The sequence below is a fragment of the Pan troglodytes genome, chromosome 10 (assembly GCF_028858775.2).
Source record: "Pan troglodytes isolate AG18354 chromosome 10, NHGRI_mPanTro3-v2.0_pri, whole genome shotgun sequence".
In the NCBI taxonomy this organism is placed as follows: domain Eukaryota; kingdom Metazoa; phylum Chordata; class Mammalia; order Primates; family Hominidae; genus Pan; species Pan troglodytes.
Window position 1 is genome coordinate 31113744 of NC_072408.2, and position 25785 is coordinate 31139528.

General features: G+C 40.4%; 1 long non-coding RNA gene and 1 pseudogene across 1 annotated transcript in view; one reads left to right on the top strand and one right to left on the bottom strand.

The window, feature by feature from the left end:
• The window catches only part of LOC134807558 (uncharacterized), a 91229-nt gene that overhangs the window by 39416 nt on the left and 26028 nt on the right, over positions 1-25785 (bottom strand). The gene's annotated exons all lie outside the window — the stretch shown is intronic.
• Positions 11369-11546, top strand: LOC112205194 (U2 spliceosomal RNA; annotated as a pseudogene).

Here is a 25785-nt window from a genome sequence, read left to right on the forward strand (position 1 = left end):
GAGGACACAACACAGAGACAGCCACCTGCAAGCTAAGAAAAAGAGGCCTCACCAGAAAGCAACCCTGCCAGCACCTTGGTCTTAGACTTTTATCCTCCAGAACTGTGAGAAAATAAGTTTCTGTTGTTTAATCCACACAGTGGCATTTTGTTATGGCAGCCTGAGCAGACTAATACACCTGGAGAGATCTTGAAAACTCAGTGTCCAGGCCATGCCCCATGACAATTAAATCAGAACCTTCCGGTCAGATCCAGGCATCAGAATGTTTTAAATCTTCCAAGATAATCCCAACGTGCAGCCATATTATATACAAAGAGGCTACTACTAACTTTGAAATGGCAAATTTTCTTTCTCTTTCCATTTTACTTAGCTGATATTCCCCATCATACAATAAGGATATTATATATTTTCATATTTACTGCATGTATTTGTCTCAATTTGCTGTTTGCTTTTATGACTTTGCCATATATACACATATATAGGTATGTATGTAGATGTATGCACACATATATGAATGAATATGAATATGAATGTATGAATATATGAATGTGTGTATATATGCCTCATATACATATATGTATATATAATACAAATGTGTGTACACACACATACATAAATACATATACTTCCTTTAGTTTTCTTTTAATAGTGGAAGGAGTGAGCAGAATTGCAACTCAACAGAGCTAATAGCAGCAGGTATTCTGAGTGACCCCTTGATACTATGACTCTTACATCTAGAACGATAGCGCAAGTTCATTCATGGAAGCTCTGGTTCATTTATGTGCTTAGTGTTGACTTTGTGCCAGACATTATACTAGGTGCTAGGGACTCAGTAGTGAATAAAAATACACCCAATCCCTGCACTGATGAAGCCTAGGAAGACATGGGTAATTGTTTCCATGCACAGCAAGATCTGTGCTCTGGAGAAAAGGACGTGGTCTCCAAGAGGGTGAAACCAGGCATGTTAACAGCCTCTGGAGTCACAGCAGGCTTCTCTGAGGGCACCGTAGGCATCCCTTCCTCATGTGGGGTTCTTTATTAAGAATGTTTTCTTCACTGCAAAGCAGTTTAGAACTCACCATATGAAGGGAGGGTGGACTAACTCTAAGCTCAAAGATAGACTTCCATCATGTGTGCTTGTGGTACAGTGTTTAGCACCATAACTCACTTTAGAACAGTCCTGATCACCATCATGCCTTAAATATGCATTCCCCACTGGTCTCTAAGGAACTCATCTGTGGCTTGACCAATCACAGAGCCATTCACTTTTAAATTATCTATGGAGAGCCATGAAGCAGAATCACTCCAACCTGACAATTTCCTGTTTGTTTCCCAGAATTCTGGGATTCTAAGAATTCCAGGATTGTTTTTCATTTTTATTTTTTTAAAAAAAGCATATACACTAGAGAGAATCTAATGATGTCTAAAGAAAATTGTCAAATCTTTGTGCACCCTGAGAGTCAGATCCTCTTTCAACTTTAACATTACTTGATCGCCTGCTGTGAAGTAAACACTGCTCTGTGAAGTAAACATGTGCTGAGAACTGAGATCTAAAACCGTTTAAGACTTCTGCTGTTCCTGCCTATAGCAAGGAGCACATTTTCTTCACTGCTTGAAGTGGAGAAAATGGCTATTCCCAGCCATTCCTGAAGCTCCCATGGGGACTGAAATCCAGTAATGCTGCTAAATGAATGAAAGAAATTAGGGTACCTGGGTTCCCAGATGTCCTCAAATGGGGTTTAGGTCAGGCAGAAGTTGCCACAGAACTCAGGACCTACTTTGCTACTGGTGGTGACGTGCGTAAATGTGACCACTTCTTTTTACTCCATAGAAATTTTTAAGTGTCCAAACTGATAGATTGTTCACCAGCAAACACTGAAATCTCTTGCTCTAGTCATAGGGCGAGGCTTTGGAAAAATTAAGAACAGAACTCAGAGCTCCTCATATTTCCTAGTGATTTCCAGTGGACTTTACATCCTGCCCTCAAAGATTTTCTTTGAAGAGTTATGATTTCATAATCTGACCCACCAAAGGCTGTGAACAAGATCATGTAATGATGCTTCATATCCAACAAGGAGTGATGGGACCACAACTATTGGCAAATATGCATGAGATTTTCACCCAAATCATCACAGAGAAATATTGTAAAACGTGTACTGTTACACACAGAGACACACACACACACACACACACTCCCCAAAGGCTTTGGTTTGTCTCCCAAGCCTTGTGGAGGCAAACTAGCTGAAACTTGAATTTTAAGGCCTGGGATTCTCATGCTACCCTAAATAGCTGACAGGGACTTGGATGTAAAGCAACAGTCAGACTAAAAGGATAGCTTTCTATTGACTCAGTTCACCCCCAAATCACTCAAATATTTTTTATAACTATAGGGCTGAACTGACACAGAAAACAACTGCAAATATGATAGCTGATGGTCTCACCTTGGTGCTCATAGCTATTCCTCACTGAATCAAGGGAATGCCCCAATTTTCTCATCTAGTTTCTCATCATTTAGTTTGTACTTCTCAGATATGTAGGATTTCTAGTGTTTCCTTCTTTCCTCTTCCTCTTTTTCAAGTTCTTTCTTTTCTAGGATTTAGTAACTTTCATTCTCTTTCCTTTAAAAAGTTTTTTTTAATCCAAAATGGATTTTTTTTTCCAAGGTGGCAGACTAGAGGCAGTATTAGCATGCCTCTCCCACCTGGAAGGACAGAATAGTGTGTAGAGTTTCACACTGTGATTTTTTTCCCCCAAGAACCAATGCAGGAACTTAACAGAAAAACCTAAAGAAACCACAGATTCTTTGAAAAAAGTGGCAGGCTGCAGCCTACTCCATGAGACTGGTGAAAAACTGTAAGTCCTGAGTGTGAGAGGGAGAGTCAGCCTCCAGAGTACACATCCCTACCAAGGAATCTGAAAATCCAGACCATGAGAGAAGGCCTTAACCCTACCTGAACTGGAATGGATTTAGAGAGCAACGTGAACTATAAAAATGGAAGCAGCAGCAGAAAGTGACTTGCAGGCATTCCCAGTTTCCAGCATGAACCAAAAGAAGACATTCCTAACTATATCTTATAGGGGCCATTGGAGAAGTCAGCCAACAAGCTCAGGGAGGGGTCACAGGGTGAAAGAAGCTCCCAACTAAATTTTGTGGTATGATCTCAAGTGGGGAAGAACTCCTTTGACCAGAACAGTGGCAGGGGGAAAAGGCAGGGAGCAGGAAGTGCACTGCAGACACAAGTGAACACAGGAGCTGGGCACTGGCCTTGTGGGCAGGCAGGAAGGAGCGTAGCCTGAAAGCTGAGGTTGCTATCTCTGTGGGGAAGCTGATGGCCTGGGGCAGGTCTCAGCTCTGTGTGCAGACTGCCTGAATCTAAACCTGCTGCTGTTAGTGGAGCACTGTGGGAGTTAGATTGGCCTCACCAACTGTGTGGGAGCTGTGTGAGGCTTACTGCCACTGGCTACTCCCCACTCCCTTTGCAAACTCTTCTGTGCAGCAGAGGCAGTTCTATTCCCCTCTGGAACATTATCCCTGCAGCCTGAAATCACCCCGCAAACCCTCACAGGAAGGGCCCTTCTGAAGGAGAGTCAGAGCTTTAGACCCTCATATCCGTCTGACCCTGCCCCCACCTGGTTGTGCCCCTCCACATGCCCTGGTAGCTTAACACAAAGGACATAAACTTTGGGGAGCTTTATAGCCCTGCTCATTGCATGAGAAATCAGAATACTTCCCCCAGAAAACTTAGGGCAAGCTCAAATCCCACTGCTACTACTGTGGCTGGTGCTCTTCTGCAAGTGCCACCTCTTGGCTGGAGCCAACTGACACAGTCCATTATGGCACCTCTAAGTAGAATAACACTGCACCCAGTAAGGAGAAATCAACTGTGTGACCTCAGCTATTACCAGAGGGCCTAAGCCTGTCCATGTAACAAGTTCACTAAAATTATAACCAGCATACAAGAAAGCCAGCACATTAAGCCTATCTACACCCAAGGAATCTCGCAGAGTCTCTGTCACTCCCCTGTCACCACCATCAGGGCTTGTGCTGGTATCCACTGCTGGGAGACCTGAAGTCAGGTCACATCACTGGATCACTTGCAGACACTAGCCCAGAGTCAGTAGCCCCACTGGGTGGCTAGACCTAGAAGAACAATAACAACACTGTAGTCTGGCTCTCATAAAGTCCCATTCCTAGGGGAAGAGGGAGAGCACCACATCAAGGGAACACCCCGTGGGACAAAAAAATCTGAACAGCAGACCTTGAGTCCCAGATCTTTCTGCTAGTGAGGAGTTTCTTACAGCAGAGACACAATTGCAGTGCTGGGCACAGCAGGGAAAGTCTACACTTCTACCACAACAGGGAGGCAGCCTCTGTGATCATGAAGGGTCTTGGAGAAGGGGTCCTTGTCCCCTTCAGTACACTACTGCAGACACAGCTGGGGCTTCTCCCACAGGAATGCGGCATGTATGCACCTATAGATGGCCTTCCTAGAACAATTCAGGTGACAGCATCTCCACAGGAGGAGCACTCCCCAGATTCAGGTTTGCATGAAAGGCAGTCACAACTCCTCTCTACTTGGAACATAAACATTTCTACAGATGAAAAGAGGTGCTTGTCTGATCTGAATAGCTGAAACACTGGGACAGGAGTGAGGCTGGAAAGTGGATAGCTTTCCTGCTGGCCTGGCAGGGGAGATGAGGTAGCTCCCACCCGTCACTCTGATTAAACCTCAGCACATCAAATTGAGAACTACCCTAGCCAACTTCATCAAGACTGGAACTTCTTCCCACTGTTAGGTATTACATCTACCCACCTGCTTTAGCTACAACCAGTGCCTACCCAGGGATATCTCTCCCCCTTGCCTGAAGCCTAAATCATCAACTCACAAAATAAAATAGTGGAGGAAAATTAAATAAATAAAAGAAGTGTACACAATGGGCGGGTGCAGTGGTTCATGCCTGTAATCCCAGCACTTTGGGAGGCCAAGGCAGGCGGATCATGAGGTCAGGAGATCAAGATTATCCTGGCTAACACGGTGAAGTCCCATCTTTACTAAAAATACAAAAAAATTAGCCAGGCGTGGTGGCAGGAGCCTGTCGTCCCAGCTACTCAGGAGGCTGAGGCAGGAGAATGGCATGAACCCAGGAGGTGGAGCTTGCAGTGAGCTGAGATCACACCACTGCACTCCAGCCTGAGTGACAGAGCGAGACTCCATCTCAAAAAAAAAAAAAAGTGTACACCATGAGAGAATAAAATAAGCTTCAAGAGATCCTTGTTATTCCAACCCCATAGGAGATAGTAAACTTGCCCACACACCAAGCACATAACTACTATAACTAGCACCTGGAATAGCCAGAGCACAAAGACTCTCTATGACTAAGGAACTCATACAGAGAGAGTCTTCACCTCTATAAGCACCAAGAATCAAATTAGGCTATAATAAACTATAAACATTAAAGTCATATCCTTCAGAGGGAAAAAAAGAAATTAAAAAAAAAAAGAAAACCACAGTTAGCCAGGTGTGGTGGCTCACACCTGTAATCCCAGCATTTGGGAGGCTGAAGTCAGCCTCAAATGGATGTTGCAGTGAGCCGAGATCACGCTATTGCACTCCAGCCTGAGCAACAGAGCGAGACTCCATCAAACACACACACACACACACACACACACACACATAGTCAAATCAAAATTAAATTCAAGAACAATTTGAAGAAATAGTCTACCCAAATAAGAAGGAACCAGAAAAGTAATTCTGGTAATATGACAAAACAGAGTTCTATAACACCCCTAAAAGATCACACTAGCTTCCCAGCAATTGATGCAAACCAAGATGAAATCTTTAAATACCAGATAAGGAATTCAGAAGGTTGATTATTAAGCTACTCAAGGAGATACCAGAGAAAGGTGAAAACCAACATAAAGAACGGAAAAAGAGTTCAGGATACGAATGAACAATTTTCCAGACAGACAGCTATCATAAAGAAAAACCAATCAGGACTTCTGAAAATGAAAGATACACTTAGGAAAATACAAAATGCAGTGGAAAGTTTCAACAATAGACTAGAACAAGTAGAAGAAAGAATTTCAGAACTCAAAGACAAGGCTTTCTAATTAACCCAGACAGACAAAGATAATGAAGAGAGAATCAAAAGAAATGAACAAAGTCTCCAAGAATATGGGATTCTGTACAATGGCCAAAACTAAAAATAGCTGCTGTTCTGGAGGCAGAAGAGAAGTCTAAAAGTTCAGAAAACTTATTTGGGGAAATAATTGAAGAAAACTTCCCCTGGCCTTGCTAGATATCCAAATATGAGAAGCACAAAAACACCTGGGAAATTCATTGCAAAAAGATCATCACCAAGGCACATAGTCATCAGGCTATCTAAAGTCAACATGAAAGAAAGAATTTTAAGAGTTGTGAGACAAAAGCATCAGGTAGCCTATAAAGAAAATCCTATCAAACTAACAGATTTCTCAGCAGAAACCTTACCAGCCAGAAGGGATTGGAGTCCTATCTTTAGCCTCCTTAAGCAAAATAATTGTCAGCCATGAATTTTGTATTCATCAAAACTAAGCTTCAGAAATGAAGGAAAGCTAAAGTCATTTTTAGACAAACAAATGCTGAGGGAATTTGCCACTACCAAACCAGCACTATAAGAAATACTAAAAGGAATTCTAAATCTTGAAACAAAAGCTTGATATGCACCAAAATAGAACCTCCTTAAAGCATAAATCTCACATGAAACAATAACACAGTGAAAAACACAAGATATTAAGGCAACAACTAGCATGATGAATAGAATAGTACCTCATATCTCAATACTAACATTGAATATAAATGGCCTGAATGCTCCACTTAAAAGATACAGAATGGCAGAATGGTTAAAAAAAAAAAAATCCACCAACCAAGTATCTGCTATTTTCAAGAGACTCACCTAACACATAAGGACTCACATAAACTTAAGGTAAAGGGTGGAAAAAGATATTCCACATAAAGGGAAGCCAAAAGCAAGCAGGAGTAGCTATTCTTGAATCAGACAAAACAGACTTTCAGAAAACAAGAGTCAAAAAAGATCAAGAAGGACATTATATCATGATAAAAGGATTAGTCCAACAGGAAAATATCACAATCCTAAATATATATGCACCTAACACTGGAGCTCCCAGATTTACAAAACAATTACTACTAGACTTAAGAAATGAGATAGACTGCAACACAATAATAGTGGGGGACTTCAATACTCCACTGACAGCGCTAGACAGGTCAAGACAGAAAGTCAACAAAGAAACAATGGACTTAAACTATACCCTAGAACAAATGGACTTAACAGATATTTACAGAACACTCTTCCCAACAACTGCAGAATATACATTCTCATGTGCTTCTTGTCAGCACATGGAACACTCTCCAAGATAGACCATGTGATAGGCCACAAAACAAGTCTCAATAAATTTAAGAATACCAAAATCATATCGAGTATCTTCTCAGACACAACAGTGGAATAAAACTGAGAGTCAACTCCAAAACGAACCCTCAAAATTATAAAAATACATTGAAATTAAATAATCTGCTCTTGAATGATTTTTGGGTCAACAATGAAATCAAGATGGAAGTTTAAAAATTATTTGAAATGAATAATACTGATACAACTTATCAAAACCTCTGAGATACGGCAAAAGCAGTGCTAAGAGGGAAGTTCATAGTGTTAAATACCTACATCAAAAAGTCTGAAAGAGCACAAATTGACAACCTAATGTCACATCTCAAGGAACTAGAGAAACAAAAACAAACTAAACCCAAACATAGCAGAAGAAAAGAAAGAACAAAGATCAGAACAAAACTAAATGAAATTAAAACAAACCAAAAAAGATACAAAAGATGAATAAAACAAAAAGCTGGTTCTTTGAAAAGACCAACAAAACTGATAGACCATTAGCAAGACTAGTCAAGAAAGGAAGAGAGAAAATCCAAATAAGCTCGATTAGAAATAAAACTGGAAAGATTGCAATTGACACCACAGAAATACAAAAGATCATTCAAGGGTACTAAAAACACTTTTACACACATCAACTAGAAAATCCAGAGGAAATGGATAAATCCTGGAAACATACAACCTTCCTAGATGAAATTGGGGAGAAATAGAAACCCTGAACTGACCAATATCAAACAGCAAGATAGAATCAATAATTTTAAAATTGCCAACAACAAAAAAGTCCAGGATCAGATGGATTCACATCTGAATTCTACAAGACACTCAAAGAAGAACTGGTACCAATCCTACTGAAACTATTCCAAAAGACAGAAAAAGAAGGAATCCTCCCTAAATCATTCTATGAAGCCAGTATCACCCTAATACCAAAACCAGGAAAGGATATAACAAATAAAGAAAACTATAGGCCAATATCCCTGATGAACATAGATGCAAAAATCCTCAGCAAAATACTAGCTAACTGAATCCAGCAGCACACATCAAAAAGATGATACATCATGATCAAGTAGGTTTCATCTCAGGGATGCAGGAATGGTTTAACACAAGCAAGTCGATAAATGTGATATATCACATAAACAGAATTATGAACAAAAATAGACACAGAAAAAGCATTTGATAAAGTCCAGCATTGCTTTATGATTAAAAATAAAAAATCCTCAACAAAATAGGCATAGAAAGGACTTACCTCAAAGTAATAAAAGCTGTATATCAGCAGTCCCCAACCTTTTCGGCACTAGGGACTGGTTTTGTGGGAGACTGTTTTGTGAGGTGGGGTGGGAGTTTCAGGATGAAACTGTTCCACCTCAGATCACTGGGCATTAGTTAGATTATCATAAGGATTGCGCAGCCTAGATCCCTCACATGTGCAGTTCACAATACAGTTCGTGCTCCTATGAGAATCTAATGCTGCCACTGATCTGACAGGAGGTAGAGCTCAGGTGGTAATGCCTGCTCACCAGCCACTCACCTCCTGCCGCGAGGCCCAGTTACTAACAGGCCATGGACCAGTACGGTCTGCAGCCTGGCGGTTGGGGACCCCTGCCATATATGACATACCCACAGCCAATATCATACCGAATGGGGAAAAGTTTAAAGCATTCCCCGTAACAACTAGAACAAGACAAGGATACCCACTTTCACCACTTCTATTCGACATAGTACTGGAAATCCTAGACAGAGCAATCACAAGAGAAATAAATGAAGGGCATCCAAATTGGAAAAAAAAGAAAGTCAAACTGTCACTGTTCAGCAGTGATATAACCATATACCTGGAAAGCCCTATAGATTTATCCAAAAAGCCCCTAGATCTGATAAATGAATTCAGTAGTCTCAGGTTACAAAATCAATGTACACAAATCAGTAGCACTGCTATACATCAACAATGACCAAGCTGAGAACTTAATCCCTTTTACAACAACTATAAAAAAAATAAAATACCTAGGAATATATTTAACCAAGGAGGTGAAAGACCTCTACAAGGAAAACTGCAAAACACTGCTGAAAGAAATCATAGATTACACAAACAAATGGAAACACATCCCATGCTCATGGATGGGTAGAATCAGTATTGTGAAAATGACTATACTGCCCAAAGCAATCTACAAATTCAATGCAATTCCCATCAAAATACCATCATCATTCTTCATAGAACTAGAAAAAACAATCCTAAAATATGTATGGAATCAAAAAAGAGCCCACATAGTCAAAGCAATTCTAAGCAAAAATAATGAATCTGGAGGCATCACATTACCCAACTTCAAATTATACTACCAGGCTATAGGCTGGCTGTATTTACCAAAACAGCATGGTACTGGTATAAAAATAGGCATGTAGACCAATGGAACAGAATAGAGAACTCGGAAATAAAACCAAATACAACCAGTTGATCTTCAACATAGCATACAAAAACATAAATAGGGGAGAGGACACCCTATACAATAAATAGGGCAAGCCACATGTAGAAGAATGAAACTGGATACCCATCTTCATCTTATACAAAAATTAACTCAAGATAGACCAAAGATTTAAATCCAGGACCTGAAACCATAAAAATTCTAGAAGATAACGTTACAAACTCTTCTGGACATTGGCTTAGGCAAAAAATTCATGAATAAGAACCCAAAAACAAAGGCAACAAAAACCAAAATGGATAAATGGGACCTACTGAAACTAAAAAGCTTCTGCAAAGCAAAAGACATCATCTCTGTCGCCAGACTGGAGTGCAGTGGTGTGATCTTGGCTCACTGCAATCTCCGCCTCCCGTGTTCAAGCCATTCTCCTGCCTCAGACTCCTGAGTAGCTGGGACTACAGGTGCCCGCCACCACGCCCAGCTAATTTTTTTTTTTTTATTTTTAGTAGAGATGGGGTTTCACCACGTTGGCCAGGATGGTCTCAATATCTTGACTTCATGATCCACCCACCTCAGCCTCCCAAAGTGGTAGGATTACAGACGTGAGCCATTGTGCCTAGCTGCTTTTTTTCCTAATCTTTTTAAAATCAGGGAACTGAATACTTTCTTTTAAAAAAAAAAGTTTTCTTCCGCTCCTGTTTCTATTCACACACACAAACTAACAGAAGTATACACACACACCCCTTAATAAGCTACCTTGATCATGAAAAGGGGTCTTGACATGTGGTTTTTATCAATCATCTTCATATCCCAGCATCTAATATAATTTCAGATATATAACTGTCCAATTAACACATGCTGAGTTAAACTGAAAAAATATTTAACATACTATGATTTTGTGTTTTGCTTCCAAATGTCTATTAAGAATTGAAGCCATAAGCCTGGGCAACATGGTGAAATCCCATCTCTACAAAAAAATACAAAAATTAGCTGGGTGTGGTGCCATGCACCTGTAGTCCCAGGTACTCTGGAGGCTGAGGTGAGAGGATCACCTGAGCCCAGGGAGGCTGACGCTGCAGAGAACCGTGATTATGCCATTGCACTCCAGCCTGGGCAACAGAGTGAGACCCTGTCCTAAAAATAAAAACAAAAAACTGAAGCCATGCTGTGATTTGACAGAACCCCCAAGAAAATACGTCTATCATGTGCCACATAATGATGTTTCAGTGACGGACCCCAAATACAACAGTGGTCCTGTAAGATTATAATACCATATTTTTACTGTACCTTTTCTATACTTAGATATGTTTAGACACACAAATATTTACCAATGTGTTACAATTGTCTACAGCATTCAGTACAATAACCTGCTGTACAGGTTTGTAGCCGAGGAGCAATAGGCTATACCATATAGCCTGAATGTGTAGTAGTCTGTACCATCTAGGTTTGTGTAAGTGCACTCTGTGATATTTCCACAATGACAAAATCACCTAACAATACATTTCTTAGAAGATATCTTCATCATTATCGCTTCTCAGCCTTTTGGCTAAGATCAAGTGTAGAATATATCCTCATGATTAAGTGATACATGACTGTAACTCAGGAGCAATTAATTGCCTTATATATGTGAATAGTTAAGTATGAAAGTACACATTTGGATATGCCATTTTCTTCTCTTGTATTCTCAGGGAAATGTGTCTTGCTTTTGAGAAATAAACGTATTTACTTTTTATTTACATGACAATGGTTCTCATTCCCATTTTGCATTCACTTCTATTAAAAAGAGAAAAGGATGTCACTCTGCTTACTCCAGTTAGTCTGAATACCATGTTCAATATTTCATCTCTGCTGTACTCAGTGCCACAGTGCATGGAGCTAGCATTGTTGTTATGGTCAGATAAGCAGCTTAGCAAGATGAAACTAGAGTTTAAGGCAGATGTGGCCTGAGTTCCTCTTCCTCCGGCTTCTGATGATCTCATACTATGCCACACAGTGTGCTTCTCCTGTGCCAGCCTGTGCTGAGATGGGTATGTCTTTGAATCAAGGTTCTTTCAATTATTTTAAAGTATTCTTAATCTCTTCATGTGCAATGCAATCAATCAAAGTGCAATTTAAGAATCATCTTTACCAACCAATTTCAATAGAAAATAATTTTTCTCCAATATCCCCTGAAATACTGGCTGCCTGCCTTATGTGTTACCCAGGCAATGGATTTTCTCTATAAGCTGAGTATTCTGTGTCTGCCTTCTTTGCATTGCTGCTGTGACCTAGAGGTGGGAGAGAAAAATGGGAGAAGAATGCAAGGAAGGAGAGTCATGTTCTGATTGGAATCTGAGCTTAAACAGTTTTTCCTTTTGTGCAAATTTTATGTCGTATGTCCCACCATCAGACATTCTTCTGAGTCCAGTTACTCAAGAGTAACCACCATCCAACCCATTCTTGCCTGCCCAGTATCAAACAGGCAATACAATGCAGGCACAATATGAGGAAATCATGCCATGTCACTGGCCCACTGATCTTGCAAGGTATAGAAATAAAATTGCTTTAATAACTTCTATTACCATAATATATTATGGTAATAATATATTAAATTAAACATATTATATTGAATAATATAACAATATATTAAATTTAACATTATATTTAATAATATAACAATATATTAAATATAACATATATTTGATATATTACATTATGTATTTTTATTGAATATTAAATATTATAGCCATAATATTTAACAACAGATAAGTTAACAGGTGCCACCATTCAGAGCAGACATGTGGAGTAATTAACTGGTACAATTAACTGGTACATATTGACTAAATGCTACTTATTGGAAATAGCTGGGTTTTGGAAAAATTTTTTCCATTATTTTCTCAGATACTTGTGGCATAACTAAAATTTGTCCTTGGAACACCTGTGTGGACAAAAATATTGAGAGTGAGTCTGCTCCAAGGTAGGAAGCAGAGCCCTACAGGGCACATAAGAAAAACAGCATAAAGCCACCACCTTGTCAGCATTCGTAACCCACCTGCCTGTACTACACCCTTATTGCTATTCTCAGCCAATCCCTTGGGGCAGTCACTCTGCCTCAGGAATGCCAGTGAGCAGGAGTGGGCAATTTGACATGTATCTTCCAGATGATTGCCAAATCAGAGCCCTGACATAAGCCTTCTGTTTTCACCCTTCCATCCCTGACAGGCCAGCCCTGTGGCCTTCCTTGCTCAGAGAAATTTTATTTTCTGAAAGAAAAGAAATGCTAGGCCTTTCTTATGGAAGAAGCAAGGGATCATGGGGTAAGCAACTGACTGAAAAAAAAAGAGGTTAAGGACTACTTCCCTGGGGGCACGAGATTCAAGTATGGAAGGGCTCAAGGTCATCCGAAAGTAACTTTGCCTGCGAGTGTTCAAAATGGGTCCTGATGTGCCTTTGCCTGCGAGTAATCACAAAGGGTCCTAATATAGAAGGGGTTCCTGGTTTGCTTTTCCAAAGTATTCTAGTAAATCAAACCATGAGTGTGAATCTGTTACAGGTAGTTAGGCATGAGCAGGCAGGAGAGGGCTCTTCCCCCTACCCACTAGAAATGCGGGGTGATGGTTTGGCAATCATCACATTGCCTCTCTAAAAATGATAATTCGGCAGCCAGGGAGAGACAAGCTCTTGATGGTCCACACCTGTTAACACTAAAAATGTTAACTGAATGCAGACCCCAGGGAGAAGCAGCTTCTTGGGCATGCGTGTTAAGAGACAAAATGGCGAAGGATGACGTTCCAGGGGCAGAGGCCACTTGAAAAAGCCTCAGATGGGCATGCGTGTAACTCCCAAAACAGGCTGTTCGTGCTCAATTGCAAAGGGTAGGGAAAGCACTGCCCAGGCAAGCCCACCCTAAGGAAAGAATCATGGGAAAGAGGGAACCTATAAAGTCATAGGATCAAGGTTAAAGGCCTTTTGTTTTTTTGTTTTTTTTGGCTGTCTTCTTTTTCTCTCTTTGACTTTCAGGAGCCCACTTGGATCTCTTCCAAGGGATCTTTCTTTCTTCTCTTATTAAGGCAGGTGAGGATGTCATTTGATTTGAGCTTTTCATTCATTTGTTAATTTCACAAATATAGAGCTCCTCTCCACACAAGATAGCATGGTGAGATGAGTAAGACAGAGTCCTTGACTTAAAGATACATACAAATCCCCATACCCTTTCGTTCGCATTCTCAGGATAATTGCTTTGTTTCCTCAATGTGAGTGACTAATTACAGAAAGGGACATGAGGCCAGGCACCATGGCTCACACCTATAATCCCAGCACTTTGGGAGGCCAAGGTGGGTGGATCACCTAAGGTCAGGAGTTCGAGACCAGACTGGGCAACATGGTGAAACCCGGCTCTACTAAAAATACAATAGCCAGGTGAGGTGGTGGGCACCTGTAATCCTAGCTACTTGGGAGGCTGAGGCACTAGAATTGTTTAAACCCAGGTGGCAGGGGTTGTGGTGAGCTGAGATCACGCCACTGCCCTCCAGCCTGGGCAACAAAGTGAAACTCCATCTCAGAGAAAAAAAAAGGAAAGAAAACAACATAATAATCTGACATTTTCTGTTCATAGAGAATCATGGGAACCATTACAACAAAGAAGTCAAGAGTGTTGGTGTGGAGTGGACCTTGGTTTGAATACTCAGCTCTGCCACTTACTAGCTGTAGGCTCATACGCAAGTTACTATCCTCATCTGTTAAAAAGGAATAATATCTAATGTTATATAAAATGTAAAAATTATTTCACACAATGCCATTCACATAGTAAATGTTCAATAATAGCAAAAACCTCAGGATATATAAGTGGCAATGTGAAATTAATACAGCAGAAGCTCAGTTCACACAGATGTTAATCCTTAAACAAGCCTTGCATTGTATGACTATCCCACAAAAGGAGTAAGGGAAGAAGATCTTACATCACTGGAGTGAGTGACTACCATGGACCAGCCACCGTTACTCACTTTACTTCATTTAACCCGCACAATAGCCTCATGAGGTAGATATCATCACCATTTTGCAGATAAGAAAGCTGAAGCTAAGCAAAGTTGACCTGACCAAAATCACACAGCAAGTAAGATAGGAGTCCAGCTTCATCTCATTCCAATATGAGTGCGTTTTCCTCTTTTCCATTGGCTCTCAAAGTTTGGTCTTAAAGGAGCTGTATCAGCATCACCTGGGAACTTATTAGAACTGCACCTTCTCAGCCCTACCCCAAACCCACTGGGTCAGAAACTCTGGGGTTGGGGCCTAGCCATCTGTGTTTCACACTCAGACTGACACACGATCATTTCTGATAACCACTGCTCTATAACATGCGTTTCCTCTTCAATTAGGATCCGACTCCTTATTTTGTATTTAACAAGGAGTATGAAACAAAGCCCGGGCTCTGAATTTGTATTCCTCAGCAATAATGGGTCAAGTAATCTTAAACAAGCAAACCCCTGGCCCATTCCAGCCCATAGTGCATGTGCGGAAGAAAAGTAGAAATTAATATTGGGGCCATTTTGCATATTCCTAAACCCGTAAGCTAGTCTCTTTGGAGAACGTTAAAGCTTTGCTGTTGTCACAACTAGTGGTGTCACTTCCCACCATTCCTGTTAGTCTTGGGCAACATGATATATTTATTAACCTCCTACTATGTGCCACTGGGAGAAGAGTGAAGAACAAAATCAGCAAAGCCTCCCCTCAGGGAGCATGTGATCCGATCTTTCCCAGCAGTGGACTCTTGTTGGTCATTCCTAGAATCCCAAGACCCTCCTCTTTTATCGTTCCCCCCACCAAACCTATCTACATTTAGAATGGGAATAACTATAACTTCTAGGCAAGTAACTGTAACTCCTAACTGAGATCATTTACTCAAACTCCCCTGGATCACACATAGCCTGTCCACCCAATGTAGTATAGCTGACTCCTCTGGTCTGAATGTGCCCCCTCAAAATTCACATATTGAAACCCTGACCCCCAAGTCGACAGTAATTAGGAGGTGAGGATTTGGGGAGGTGACTGTGACTCATGCCCTTATAAAAGACGCCCCAGAGAGACCCCTCACCCCTTCCACCGTGTGAGGACACAGCAAAAAGGTACCTTGTATGAACCAGAAAGTAAGTCCTCACTAGACAATGAATCTGCCAGCACCTTGATCTTCCACTCCCCAGCCTCCAGAACTGTGGGAAACAAGTTTATAAACCACCCAGTTTATGATACGTTGTTATAGCAGCCTGAACAGACTAAGACACTGACCAAATGATAAGGATCAGAGAAAAGCCAATCAAGCTTGGAGAAACCATTTTCCAAGCACCCACTGTACCAGCAGCCCAAGAATCATTCAGAATTGTCCTGGCCATTACGCTGTGTGCCCATGGATCTCAGCATGAGTCTGAAGAATCAGCTCTGCCAAGCCAGGACCCAGATCCTCCAGCATTTTAGTCCAGTGTTCTCTGCACTCCCCAGGTGATGGTGTGATGCTGGAGTTACCACAAGTCATCAGCCTCACTAGCCAAAGGGCAAATACCCTGAATTTGCTCTTTATTGACTATATGAGAACCACATTGCTTCACACTGAAAACAAGTACTATTTGAAGTATAAAAGGACTCCTAATCTATATTCCACCTGCCGCTAGCTCTGTCTTTGAAAGCCATTGCCTTCACTGAATGATTCCAGCTGGTGCTCTCCTCTGTGCTGGCTTTTATGGGCTATAAGGATGGATACACAAGGTGTAGGTCAGTTTTTTAGGGAAGGTAGAAGCCTTGCCCTCTCAACTCAACACATGCTTCTCTTTTCTTCTTCCCTCTATCCTGGAATTAATGGGGATAAATGTTGCTAAAGCATCTAATTAAATGTTCTTAGATAATTCTGGTCTGTACACTGATTGACCAGAAAACAGAAATGACTTCATCTGAAAGAAAACTAATATATGTGGGAAAGAGGAGTGATCGGCTGTAATATTTATGTTTTCCTGTCTCTTGTGTGAATTCACAGGCAACTTCCAGAATAAAATCCTCACATGTTTTTTCCATCAATTGAAGAATTTGAATCTCTCTTATTGGCAGAGTTTTTCCTTCTTTAAATTTCCCTCCCACCTCACAATGTGCCTGCTACAAGTTTGTGTCATAAATCCCAGTATAAAATTCCCTGTTGCTTAACTTGCCCATAAATGTGGAGCATGTAGTCATGTTATATGATTCCTGGCCTGAACATAAATTTCCTGTAGTCTAGAGGTGCCTTAAGAAGGAGCTAATATGTTCACCTGCTTGTTTTCCAGGCAATAAACCCACAACAGGTGAAATGGGGAGGAAATTTAAATAAGATCAAAAGGTAGGTTCAAAAGAATGGACAAAGCCATCTGGAATGCCTCAGTGCTGCCAATCTCAAATATAAGACCCGGTGGAATTTTAAGTAGAATTTCTAGTTTTCCCTTCTTTTTGACCAACTAAATGTCAAAAACAAGAGAAAACTAGAAATCCCACTTAAAATTCCACTGGGAATTTAAGGAGGATGATCATTTTTTTCCAGAGGTTGGGTAACATAAGAGCAAGTAAAAAGTACTGATTTCTTCTAAGTTCATTGTCAACAACCTCTTTCTCCTCTTCATCCCCCTGGCCTCCACTCTTGTTGCTTGAATATGTGTTTAGCTTTCTCTAGCATTTTACCTTGCAGAATGAGCTTGGGGCATTTGGAAGTTATTTGCTGAGTTATACGGGGAGATTTTTACTTTGGATTTCAAATTACTCTGCAGATGACAACCCTGTATTGCTGAAAAGAATTTTCTGAACAAGAAATAACTGTTCCACTATGCAGCCATAAAAATTAAAAATTAAAAAGTTAAAAAGAAATAACTATTCCAGTAGGAGTGTAAATTGATATAGCTTTTAATATAATTTGGTAATATGTATCAAAATCCTTGAAATTATGACCATTACTTGACCCAGTAATTCCACTTATATGAATTCATCCTTAAAAATTATTGTACAAAGACAAGAACAGATATGAACAAGGATATTCATTGCAGCATTGTTTAGTACAGAAGTCTGAAACAACCTAAATGTCTAGAAATAAATGATTGGTTAAATAAATTCTGCTATATCCATAATGAGAACTATTATGCAGTCATTAAAATGATGACAGAGATTACAGGTTTGGATAAGGATGAATGTCTATCTTATGGTAGCCATTTATGCCTCGTCTTCCACTATTGGAACGCTAAGCATGTGGGAGTTATTTATATCCTACTGCTCAAGGTCATCGCCAAGGTCTGATTGCAAAAATTCAAAAATTTGCAACCTCAGGCATAAATGGGTTAATAAGTGAAAAAAGCAAGCTACTAAACAAGTTGTATAGCTATTATCTCTCTAAAAATTATATATATATGCACATAAGATTTATGAAATGTCTCGTATGAAATTCTTTTTAACAGACCACACACTGAAGTTCCATAAGTACACATTAAGAATTTGTCATGCTAAAATACGATTATGTTTTGTCCTACAATTATAGTGAAGTAAAATCCACAAGTATTTCCCATTAAGATTTGAGCCTTCAAAGCCTCTCCCATGTTGGGCTCATTATGCTCATGCTATTTTTGGGTCAACATGACATGCCTCCCTCTTCCATTTTGAATGTTTTTCATTGAAAAAAAAAACAGGTTTTATTTGTGGCAGTTTTTAGGAACTCTGACATAAATAAGAACACACACATCCAGGACAGCTATTTACACATAGTGTCAGAAAATATTTCATTGTAGTGGCTTCTCTTGAATAGAGGCCAAAGCGTGAGTTGGAATTGGCTAAAAAGAAAAAAAAGCCTTACAAGTAAGTTTCTCTAAAACAGATTTAGTACACATTTCTGTGCAAGAGCTTTAAACACATTTCCATTCTAATTAAAAATATAATTGGCAACATACATCTTTAAGCTATGAATATTTTGGTAGAGGAAATTCAAAGGCCAGCAATTATATACATCTCTAAAAAGCTTAATTATTCACTAAAGGAGAAAAACAAGTTTTTAAACAAACAAAAAGAGCTGTAATATTAACTGTTGACATTTAATTCTCCAACTTTGGTGACTTACCATTATAAATGATGCTATAAGCTGAAATCAAAGACAAAACTCCTACTCTAGCCACTAGTGTAACCCTCAACTCTGGCTGCCCCGCCTTGTCCAGTGACCACCCCCACTAGTGATTCTGACTTTATATGTCTGGAGTGGAACCCACACATCAGGATTTTTTAAAAGCTTCCTAGGGGCTCTAATACATAACCATAATTTAGAAGTCCTGTATCTTTATAACTGATAGCCCTTGATTAGCAATTACTCCAACACCTGGAATGAATGAAGTGCTACAAGATTTAAACAGTCTTAAAACATCACTTAATCCAACCCTTATTTTGCAGTGGAAGACACTCAGGCCTGGCAAGTTCCTTTATTATTTTCTCATTTTAGTGATAAAAAGAGAGGGTGAAATCTAGTGTCTCCCAGAGGATTGTCTTCATCCCCTCTCACATTTACTCAATTCTCAACCATTTTTTCCCCACATAGGCACAAAATTCTATAGCCACCATCTCTCTATTCAGTGAGTGGGATTTTAAATTCTCAGTACAGACTAGGACAAAAGCCACTTTGCTGAATACTTTTGCTGCACCCAGCATTAGCTCACATCATCACAACTCTATAAGATGGGTACTATCGTATCTTCATTTTATTGATAAGAAAACTGATATTCAAAGGACTTAAATATTTTGCCTAATGTCAGACACCTGGAAATGGTAGAATTGAGATAGGAACCTAGATCTACTCAACTTCAAGTCATCAGAAAAGAGAATGATAGAGGAGCTCCACCTGGGATAAACCCACAACCCAAAGTCCTGGTTATCATTAACTTAGAGATGAGATCTCACAAGAACCTATTCATATTGTCTCCATTTCCTTGTGTACTGCCAAGACAGCAGGAAGCAGAAGTATAGCAATTGAATGGGAAAATGAGAAAAGTAAAGCTCTTGATACCAAGGGTAAAGGCTTTGTTGAGGAAATGCCACAAGTAATCTTCATGGGCCTTTACCTGCAAGGCAGAAGTGCAGTCAGAAGGGCTCAGCTTTCACAGGATGCACCTTTGCCATCATCCCCGGCAGGCCATCCAAGCAGATCCTATGGCTGATTCCCTTTGAAATGTTCTTCAGGTCGCACGCTATCCATTGCGCATGCTCCTCAATCTACATGGCACTCCCTTTCCCTCCTCCTTCACCTGGCTAACTCCTGCTCATCTTTCAACATCAGCTCAGTCTTCCAGGGTCCCCCGATCTCTGAAGACCAGATCCCATAGTCCTCTTTTGTGCACCCATAACGGCCAATGACACTGCCATCAAACCTTGCTAGGTTGACTTGCCTATTTATTTTTCTGCCTCCTACCAAAATGCCAGTTCCTTTCCGTCAGACCTGCATATCCCACATACACAGGCCTCAGCCCATTCCCTAGCACAGAACAGGCACTCAAAAAACCGACGTGGGAATAATACACAAATAAACAATAAATGTGTAGTCATTCCAGATAGGTGGATAGAATAAAGCATGGCAATGCATTTGGAACAGAGAAGATGTTATGCTTTTCTTTATAATTATAACTTCCAAAAGTACTTCCTTTATAATTCACAGTTGGCATTACCACCTCTCTTAGGAAGGGAAGTATTTTGTTCTGAAAAATTATTTTACCCAAACTGGAGTGCTCAGTGAGATGCTCCCCTCTCTCCCTACCTCACCCCTCTCCCCTGGTTAGGTCCTATAGAGGGGCTAGGAGCAAAGCTCCAGAAATAAGAATGAAGTTATTCTGCATCAAAAAGGAATGTACTTTGAAGTTTCATGGGCAATCCAGGAGGAAGGAGTGTGCAGATGAGGAAGAAGTCAGTGAGATGCTGAAAGCCTACATATTCTGCAATGTGGTTAACTCCTATTGACACTACAGTTCAAAAAAAAGAAAAAACTAAACTCATGAATTACACGTGAATTTTTTTGTTTATTTTTGTGGGCTTTTTTTTAGCTTTATTGAGGTATAATTAACAATAAAACTTGTTACAATTAAACTTCAAGTCATACAATATGATGTTTTGATATATGTACACATTATGTAATGATTACCACCATCAAGCTAATTAACATATCCATCACCTCACATACATTTCTGTTGTGGGGAGATTACTTAAGGCCAACTCTCCTTGGTAACTTCAAGTATACAATACATTATTATTAACTATAGTCACTGTGCTGTACATTAGATCCTGGAACTTATTCATCTTAGAACTGCACATTTGTATCCTTTGACCCACATCTCCCCATTTCTCCCACTCCACCCCACCCTGCCCCTAGTAACCACCATTCTACTCTCTATTTTTGTGCTAAACCCATGAATTCTTAAGTAAGTTGTTTTAACATGTTGTAGATTCAAAGTGGCAGCCAAGTTTCACACTGTAGTTGATGTGGAGCAGGATGGAAACAGCCCATTAGGACAAAAGAGCAAAAAATAATGATTTCATCAGTTTCCCAGGCTTCCTCTAATGGCCTCCTCTGCAAAGCAGGACACTAGGAAAACTGCTAACCTGTTGAACGGACAACAGCACTCAGAAGGTGATGGAAGCAATAAAGGAAACTGCTGAATGAGCCAGCAAATGAGGAGATGTGGCTGCAGCTAACTGCATAAGTCAGAATATTAGCTTAGAGCTTATTCGATGGGGCAAATGCAGTCAGACCTGGCAACTGGAGCTGCTTCAATATAATGGAATGTTCAGGGCACAGCCCAGCACTCAGAACAAGGGCTTCATCTCCTAAGTCACCGCGACATCGAGAATGGCCAAGGCTGCCACATGGAACACACAATCTAAGGCATCCCCCCACGGGTGACCATAAATGCCCCCTGGTTGGGGGTGAGGAAAGAAAGTGTAGGACAGCTCAAACACATCCCACCATGCAGGATGGACTCAGGACTGAGGTAGGGACCCAGACTTAGGAAAAACAGAATGACAGAGGATGTTAGGAGGTGAACTATGTCAGGAATAGTCGAAGGAACTGGGAAGGCTTGGCCAGAGAAGACAAGACCTGGGCATGAGAAGGGTGAGTGGCTTAAGGGGAGAGATAGAAACTCTTTTCCTATTTTTGAAAAGTTGCCCCATAAGGGCAAAATGAAATGTGATCTATGTGGCACTAGAGGGCAGAGCCAAGACTAATGAATGAAAAGTTTTAAGGAAGCAAGATGGGATTTAGATGAGGAAGTCGCCTCTAGCATCATGGTTTTCAGTGGTGACAATCCTGCCCCACAAGGAGCATTTTGGAGATTTATACAGGCTTTTGTGACTTCTAATATAGTCATACTAGAGCATTTACATGTTAAAATACAAACATTTATTACAAGTTTCTTTCCTGTTCCTTCTCCTTTGTAATACAGTTAAGGCAAAATATTTACTTTTAAAAGATTATATGTGTGAGTTACATTATGTATAGATTTCATTTTGGAGTAGAAAAGAAGCTGTTACCAAATATACACTATGAAAATGGGGCCAAAAATACATTATGAAATTGAGTTTGCCTGCAATGGGACCCGCTGCTCTGGCAGAAAAGTGACAAACCAAAGGATCTTGGCCAAATCTGCCTATAAGCATTTTTGTGGGGTATGTTCTGTATTCTTCAAAATTTTGAATTAGTTGCTGACATTTAAATGCTGGGAGATATGTACACATCCAGCAAGTAGGCTGCACTGCTGCTTGGCAAAAACTCACCCTGGAAAAGGTAAGACAGCTCCCTTTGGAAAGGGGATCCATGTCTCTGGCCACCCTCCTGCACCCAGGCTCGCTTCACCCACTTACACCATCGGCCTTGGCCTTTAGGGATCAGATTGTGGCTCCTGCTCTCCAACTCAAGCTCTCAGTAAATCAACATAGTACGCATTGGGGCTGGCATTCCTCCCTGGCAGAGACCCTATATGGGAGAGTGAGGGAAGACTGACTCATCTTCCTGGAAAGAGATCTCAACTTTTCAAGGTTGTGGCTGTTTGGGGGAATCTCATAAAGCCTATTCATGCTTCCCCAGAGAAGTACACAGCCACACAAAAGGTTGCTTATAATTTCAATAGATATTGGACCCCTTATATCTTATTCTGCTTAAAATTAAGATTCCAGCTCTAATATGCTGTGGAGCCCAGCTGGCTAACCAAATCATACTTCCCATCCCAACTCTAATTTGGGGGATTTTTTTCTATGTGTAATCAGATAATTTTTGATAGACTCCCCATAGGGATAATGACATTTAGTCTGCTACACCTGTGGACAGTCAGGCAGCTACTGAATGCTAGTGAAATAACGGTTCTTTGAGTCAAGCAAGTAAGTAACACCTAAAATCTGCTATTCTTGGAAGCTGCCTGCTTCCCAGAGGTCTCCAGCCCAACCACAACCAATAAATAAAATCAATTCTAAGACCAGATGCCCTCCCTCTCCAGTGACTGCTTAGGCCTGTAATTAAACAACGAAGACGGAGATATCAACTATGTTAGACAGCGAGCTTTAAAAAATGAAATGTGGCATCATTTATTTTCTGGAGGACAAATGCCTTGAAGCTAGTGCCTGGTCATATTAATATTTCATTTTTATGTTTCTCTTGCCAGTGATCCCCCAGCCCTTTCCTGCTTTGCAGCATTCTCAGACTTCCTCAGAAGTCATGCATTTAAAAACATGTTTAAACGCACATTCTTATAAAAACCTATTTCTCCTTGGTAAGAGGGGAGGGTTAAAAATACCCAGCATCCTCCCAAAAAATTACCAAGAAGCCTTTAATTTTGCACATGTCCTTCCTGTGATTTAAACTCATCAAACCACAGCCGTCCCTGGATAAAATTAGAATCAGACATAACAAAAACAAGATATATAGAAGACTACTGGGAACAATCTTTAGAGATGATAAAAATAATAATAAATATATAGAGAAACTGTGCTTTAAAATCACACAATTCTAGATATATCCAGATCAATATATTAATGCAAATACTGCAAAAAGTTATACCATAAAAGTTGAATAATATTTTCATAAAACAAGGCAGTGTTTTCACAAGGCACCTTTCATCAAGCAATATTACAACTTCAGAAAGCACTGGATAGAGAAAGGGAAATATTCCCCAAATCCAATAAAGCTCAGTTGCACCATTTAAAATAACTGCCAAGAAATGGGACATTCTCGGACAGAATTTTGGATCAAACTACTATGTTATTATATCATTGTTTAGAAATGGAAACTCAATTATGTTACAGAATGGCCTTTGTGAATTACTAAATGACTTTGAAATGATAGATGAAAACTTTCTTCTCAGATCCACTCTCACTGGGATAAGAGTGATTTCTCTACTTGGCATGCAATACATGTCCTTCAGAGCAAATTGTTCTGGCCAGAAATGCTCATGCATTATGACAAGGAGCAGAATAACAGCTTTTACTTAAAGTTTTGCACCATAGCGAGTTTTACACAACGATAGAAATTCCCAGAAATGGGTCTCAGGGAGACTGTTTCGTTGCTGTCATTGTTGACTTAAATTGCATACCCTTTGTGTTTTCCAAAAGCCAAACGCTTATTCACCTGTAAATATGCTAGAAAGTGGGGCAATGTATCAATGAAATAATGCCCCAACTCCCAGCTGATACTAACTAGTGTATGTGCTAAAACAATACAATGAAAAGAAACTCTTGGACTTGAGCAAATTAAGTGGAAAAAGATATGGAAAGGTTCAAGACCAGTCAATAAAGTAAATAGACTATTTCTATCCACCAGTCAGGTTTTGAAAGAGCTCATATAGATAAGTTTTACTACCCTTCTGGCATTAAGAAATTGAAAGCTCCTTCTGGTCTTATGGATTTTTTTTTTTTTTTTTTTTGAGACAGAGTCTTGCTCTGTCACCCAGGCTAGAGTGCAGTGGTATGATTTAGCTCACTGTAACCTCCGCCTCCCGGGTTCAAGCAATTCTCCTGCCTCAGCCTCCCAAGTAGCTGGGATTACAAGCACCCACCACCATGCCCGGTTAATTTTTGTATTTTTAGTAGAGATGGGGTTTCGCCATGTTGGCCAGGCTGGTCTTGAACTCCTGATCTCAGGTGATCCACCCACCTCAGCCTCCCAAAGTGCTGGGATTACATGAGCCACCGCGCCCAGCCTGGATTTATTTTTAATAGAGTTATTAATATAAACAAGATCAGATCCCATCTGAGTACATTGCCTCCAAGATCCAGATCTTCTGCTTCAGGATCACCATGTGAGTGTCTGCAGCAAAACCTCCAGCCAAGTGGAAATCACACGGCACCCACCACATAAACCCTGCATGTTCCTGTGCAGGCCTATCCCTTAGGTAGGACAAGTTAGGCAGTGGCTCTGGACCCTACATTTAAGGGGCAAGGGTTAGGAAAGCCTTAGGGTACTGCACCATATCCTCTTTTCTGAATACCACTAACTTCCCTCTCAAATTTTCTGTCCCAAGTGGGCTTTGAATAATGAGAATAGAGTGGACTCCTTCCAAGTGAGACTTTCTAGCACGGGTCCCATACAGGTTTTATTACCCCAGTCCCAGACCCCATGCCCCTGCTTTAAGGTATGGCCCTGCTTTAGGTACATTTCAGTAGTGGCCTTTCCCAGAGTCCTGAGAACTCAGAAGGAGGTTGTGGCAGGCCCTGCAGTACCAGGTCTCTTTCCTTCTCCAGAGATGGAGTCTTGCAGGTCTTCAACAGGGAAGGAAACTCCAGAAAGGCACAGGATATAGATCAATATTTTGTCTCTCAGATGAGGCCATTTTAATATGTCATCAGAGACTGTTTCTGAACACATTTTCTAAATCTAACATCAAACAAATTAATGCCTCAAGCCACATTTTGGGTTTGTTATTACTTGGCTTTATTTTATTGAGGGAGTCAA